This window comes from Sorex fumeus, unplaced genomic scaffold (genome assembly GCF_029834395.1).
Source record: "Sorex fumeus unplaced genomic scaffold, SorFum_2.1 ptg000033l, whole genome shotgun sequence".
NCBI lineage: Eukaryota > Metazoa > Chordata > Mammalia > Eulipotyphla > Soricidae > Sorex > Sorex fumeus.
Genome location: NW_026606090.1, coordinates 18,246,347 through 18,252,785, shown reverse-complemented (window position 1 = coordinate 18,252,785; position 6,439 = coordinate 18,246,347). Strand labels below are relative to the sequence as shown.

Sequence of the window (6,439 nt, the reverse complement as noted above, 5' to 3'; positions counted from 1 at the left end):
TCCATCAGTTCAACTTGTTCAAAGAAAGGGAATATAGCCTGGAGAACACTGGCATATTGACTTCATTTAGCTTTCTTCCTATTGAGCTCTGGGTGTCCTTTTAGGTACCTTCTCAGGATGGATAGAGCCCACTTCCCACCCGGACAGAAAGAGCATCTGAGGTAGTGATGGCCTTCCTCAATTAGAGCCATACCTACAGAGTAACAATGAACCCCCATTAGTTATCAGATGAGCATATGGTGGTAAGGCCTTGAGATGAAATCTTTCTATCACACATTCTGGAAACCTCAGTCTTTTAGGAAAGTTGGAAGGGCAAATCAGACTTTAAAACATACTCGGAGTTCACTTTGTTTGGAAACATCTTGATTCGGATGGGAACTTGTGCATATTGCCCTCCTCATAGTCCAGAATGCTCTGAGATATCACATAAAGCCCAGTACATTTGAGTTCTTATATGAAAGGTCCTTTCTAGGCTGTGACTTGGCCACAGATTTAGGGTGAGCATCCTAGATGCAGTCTACAGTAACTCTGGAACAAGTCCAGCAGGTTCCCTAAACATATTGACAATATGTGAAACCCCAACTCCAAACTAGGAATGTCATAAACTTACTTGCCAGATGATTTGGTGCTTGTCAAGATATAGAGAGACAGATCAGACTTACGCTTAGCATCTTTACGGAACATCCTCTTACCCTTCTCTCCACCTTAGTATATGGTACAGAGAAAGCTCTAACAAGATCCTGGGCCCAACAAGTTGGATACACTACTCACTTAAACCCTGGAGGGAAGGGAGATGCCTTGGAGCATGGAAGAGGGGAACAGCATGACAACTAGTGAATATAATAGAAAAGTAAAGTAAAGGCCCTCCCGTTGTTCATCGATTTGCTCAAGCGGGCCCAGTAACGTCTCCATTGGAGATTTTGTTGTTACTATGTTTGGCATATTGAATACATCAAGGGTGGCTTGCCAGGCTCTGCCGTGTGGGCAAAATACACTCGGTAGCTTGCCGGGCTGTTTGAGAGGGGCGGAGGAATCGAACTCGGGTCGGCCATGTTGGCTGTGTGCACGGCAAACTCCCTACCGCTGTGCTCTCGCTAAGATCAAGTGTAGTATCTGTTCTTATCAGTGAATATAATAAGGACTGCAAATTCCTCCTCATGAGAAAATAACTTGAGACTAATACTTATTGCCTACACAGCCCAAGTGGGTCCCAGTTCTACAACACACTGGGAACATAGGATCCACTCTCTGTAATAACAAATATTCTTATAGATTCCTCCAAATTCCCATACATTATGATACTCTCTATGAAAATATCCATTATACTTCCCCTATTTATAATGTTAATCATATGAAAGGGAGGCCAATTTTCTAATAAATATCTCTCAAAATTAAACCACAGGGGGAAAATAACCAAGTGCTGAATCTGTCTTCCGAATTCTGAAACCTCATCCCAGTTAGATACCATGATTAAGGATTAAAGCTTACCAAATCATAATTTCCTCTATCCTTTGACCTTAGAATTCTCTCTTCTCTAAAAATCTCTTTAGTAGACTTTGCGTGTAAGTTCATGTGGGAACAAAACCCATTTTTTTATGTCTTAGTTTAACTCCACCCTAGTTGAAACTGCCTAGCAGCTCCCTCATATGCAACTTCATGAGAAACTGTACCCCTAGCTACAGACTCATGTAGCAAGCTACCAAGAGTATCTCGCCCACACAGCAGAGCCTGGCAAGATCCCTGTGGTGTATTCAATATGCCAAAAACAGTTAACAAGTCTCACAATGGAGATGTTACTGGTGCCTGCTCGCACAAATCGATGAACAATGGGAGGATAGTGCTACAGGACAGTGCTACAGGTTACAAGTACAGTAAAGTAAAAGTAAAGTAAAGTAAAGGCCCTCCCGTTGATCATCGATTTGCTCGAGCGGGCCCAGTAACATCTCCATTGGAGACTTTGTTGTTACTGTGTTTGGCATATCGAATACATCACAGGTAGCTTGCCGGGCTCTCCGAGAGGGGCGGAGGAATCAAACTCGGGTTGGCCATGTTGGGTGCGTGCAAGGCAAACGCCCTACTGCTGTGCTATCGCTCCAGCCCAAGTACAGAAGTACAAGTACAGAAAAGAAAAAATATATTTTCTCTACCATTTTGAATTCTTAGCTGAAATTCTTATAATAAAAGATAGAATTACAAAATAAAACAGCTCATTCACATATGTAGCTCATGTAGAGACAAGAAATACCTTGGGAGAAATGGGAGATTCTAAGATATTTAATATTCAGGCTTAAATACCATTTCAGTATGGATAAAGCATAAAGATGTTGGCTTGTTAGGAGAGAATAAATTATTTTCAGGACAGGTGAATAGGGCCTTAAAATATAGGCGGTATAATAATTATGAGTATCTGAGCACAGCAATATGAAATCTAGTCTCTTTCCTGCAGTAAGCAACAAAGTAAGAAGGAATAAAATCTCCTGGTGATGGAGTTGTTGACTACTGACTTTCTTTTGAAGGATTTCTCTCTAGACATGTTTGGGGGGGGGAGTTCAGAGTCTTTCCAAGCATTTGCTATTGTTTTCGTTGCTATAGACTAATAATCACTATAACAAAGTGGCATTTTGGGGGGTGGCTGACCTACAGATACAGCCATATTTTAAAGTGACACATACTACTACTATCCTTAAGCAGCAAATGCAGAAAACATGTTCTCACAAATAATCAATATCATCGAAAAGAAATCAATATAATTTTGTAGAAACTGTAGGCCATCTAAAGCTAGTGATTCATGAAGCTAGTAAAGTAAGAGGCATCTGAGTGATGTTGACTTCCCTCCAACACCCAATACCCCACAGTAGTGTCTATGAATTTATTGTGCTGTACAGTTTCTTGGCACTTTGAGAATCACAGACCAATTGCAAGACAAGTTGAGGCTAGAAATAGTTTTCTAGAAAATTAAGCCAGTGTTATTGGTGGCAATTGATAGGTATTTGTGAACTTCACATTAAGATAAGTAATCAGGATTTTTTTTAAAAAAAGCATTGCAAACTGCAGTTTGTATTTTATGTTTCCAGCTGTGAAATGTGCTTGTCAAAGAGGCAGGTGGGATGGAGTAGTAGAGAGAGATGGAGTATGGGAACACTGGTGAAGGGAAGATGACACTGGTGGTAGAATTGGTGTTGAAATATTATATGATTAAAACTCAACTACTCACAACTTTATATAACACTGTTCTTTTAATTAAATGACATTTTCAAGAGAAAATTAAATGCGAAGTACTCAAAGCAGTTTGGAATCATCCAAGTAGTTGTCTAAGCAATTGAGGACATTAAACGACCCATATTTGTAAACGACAAAAAGAAACCCCTAAATCCTAACTTTGATGTCATCTACAGATCATTACTACAAAAACTACTGGAGCATCAAACTACTACTAGTTCCATAAATATAAGACATATGTCAACTTCAAACAATGTTTTAACTAAGAGTCATATTAATAGATGGTAACACATCTCCTCCATAAAAATATTATTTAACTTTTGCAAACATTGATATTATTAAAAGTACTTGACTACAACAACTCATTTATCTGCAGTTTAATCTCACGGGATACTATCATTATCCTCATTTTATTGATGTGTTGTCCAAAAGGCACAGGAACAACTAACTAGAAAAGAGGAATTTTACTGACACGAAAACAACTTAAGTTGAGAAATGTGTCACTAGCACAAAATGGAGAGTTCGTTTTGAAGTGAAGGGGGAATTGTTATTTTATGCCCAGCTGAGCTAGGGTGAAATAGTTTATACATATTTAGCAGTTTTTCTGGATTCATGAGTTGGGGAAAGTTAGCATGAGCAGTTGAGGACATGCAATGGAAACATAGCACATGTCCAGTATGGTAGAGAAACAAAGCTGCAGATGTGCAGATGTGAGTTTTTTAGTTGACAGTGAAAAAAAAGATCAGTAAAGGCTAAGAAGTGCTTCAATTCACTCTCTTCCTGAATGACACTCTCTGGTTAGTTCCTGGTTTCCTCATCAATGGAAAAGTGCTCCTAAGGTCCTTTGTCCATTCAAAGAAAAGACTAAAATAAGGTGAGTTTCCGGGAGGGGGCTGTTATGTCTTCAAACTACCACTCAGGAACTCAGATCAATATGCTTTTCCCTTTTCTAAACACAAACAGTCCTTCTAAACTGGAGAAAAGGAAAGGAAGGGAGAAAGCTGCAAAAAATCGTCAATGAATAAATAACTTAAAATTATTAAATATGCTAAGGATTTTGCCAGGAAATTTACATCATCATGTCCTCTTGGACTCAGAGATATAGAATCTTTTAGTCAGGGTCTATAGACTAACAAAGACAAGATTAGTAGATTGTCTAGTCTCTAAAAATGAATGTATTCTTAACCGCTCAACCACTGCACAGGGTTTACAAAACCTGATCTGTTAAATAATATGCTTCAGTTCCAGAAACTAGAGAGAGTTTGCACTGATAATCTTGAAAAACGTCATCTGCTTTTGTGTAAAATATAGTGGTGACTATGATCTTTATTTGGAAACTCATGCACAACTGGAATGATAGTATGAAGAAGTCAAGAAACATGATCTTTTTTGACTTAACTTCTTGTATAATCTGCTTAGTGGAATTTAAAGAAATTTAACTATCTGCAAGAGGAAGTGAGAGGGGTGTTAGCTTTAAAGGAGGGATGGAGTACATTGAGTTCAGTTCCAGGCTCTGTGCGCTGCCCTTAGCACCATCAAATGGGCCCTGGGGGCCCCTAGAATCACTAAGCCTGAGCAACATTGCAGGCCCAGCCCAAGTTCTAAACTCTACAGCTTCCCTCAACTCTAGCAAAGCTGACAATACACTAACTTTGTTTTAAGAGCCAACAAGGACTAAATTTGCAAAAAGCAGCTTAGCAGAACTAAAGGCAATGAACACGTATTAAATTACTATGGTATACCAACAAAGTTTACTTCATTTCTAACTCAGAAAACCCCCCAGACAAGAAAGCGTGGAGTGTTTTGTTTTGGTTCAGTTTTTTGTCGGATTATAGGTAAGAAAACTAAGATTTTGTGGTTTAACACAGTTATCTATCTCAGGGAGATGGCTGTGAGTGAACTCTCCAAACCAAAGCTCTCATCCTGAAAAATTTTAAGATAAAACCTATAATCAAACATTGGGGAATGATTACATGTACAAAATAACATACAGATCACTGTCCTATAATAAATTTTAAACTGAAAAGAAATAGCATCAAAAGCTAATTTGAAAATCTTGTTTCACACAGAAAAAAGGCAAGCAATCAGGTTAGAGAAAGGTGTGTTCCTCACATCTCCCAAAATATCACATACATATTTGGAGGGGTGGCAATTGGTCCACACCTGGTGGTACTCAGAGCTTAATCCTGACTCTTTACTCAGAGATCACTCTTGTAGGTGATCAGGGAGATGTAAATAGTGTCAGGATTCACACCATGTTTGGCTACATGGATGGCAAGTTCTAACCCCTGGTTTTTCTCTCAAACCCTCCATATATATATTTAAAATATCATCTTGAACTAAAAGCAAGAAACCAGTGTGAGTCTTTCCCAAATACAATGCTTAAACTAAAAAAATAAAAACAAAATACTCCCACTAAATTTGTATTAAATCTAATTTTTGTAGACCTAAAATACTTGAAAGGTATGATCACAAATCATTGTTTATGCAAAAATGATAAAGTTTTGAAGATATAAACACAAAGACAGAAAGATTAAAGAATGAGAAAGAAGAAAGAACAGTAAATAGAAATTGAAAGAAGAAAAAATAGAAAAATAAAGGAAAAAAGAAAAAGAAATTTAAAATTTATTTTATAACTACAATTTTGCAGAGGAACATATGTAATGTTTTTATTGGTGTTTGTCAATATAATCTATAAACTCCCTTTTTTCTCTCGACAGAAATTGACATGTACCTGTTCAAATAAAAATAGCTGTCACAAAGTCACCAAAGTACGCATAGGAAGCCCCAAGAAAGCAGACTAACTGGAACCTACAGAAAAAAAAAATGTAAACTTTATGTTAGCTAAAAAAAAAAAACACAACTTTTTTTTTGGTTTTACTTTCCATGATTTTTCACATTAGCATTCACTTCATGTGATTATTGTTAGGATAAGTCATTAGATTGTATTAAGAGAGTATAAAACAGTGTAAACACAGAATATGAACTTCAAACTAATGTTGCTTATAATTGCTACTGTTAGCAGTCTCATTTTCGCATCCATTGACCAATGGCATTAAATCCAATGCCAACACAGTTGACATTCTGTGTAAAGTTCATATAAGAAGAATAATGAGATGATGCTTAGGTTAACATATATTCCTGTATTCCAACCAAGAAATCCTACTTCTGTAAGGACATCTTTTAAGTTTCTAATTTCATCAATTTTGTTTCTACAACA

General features: G+C 37.4%; 1 pseudogene; it reads left to right on the top strand.

Moving 5' to 3' along the window:
- The first annotated feature begins 1,073 nt into the window (after positions 1 to 1,073).
- On the top strand, positions 1,074 to 1,250 carry LOC130026227 (uncharacterized; annotated as a pseudogene).
- The last annotated feature ends 5,189 nt before the right edge of the window (positions 1,251 to 6,439 follow it).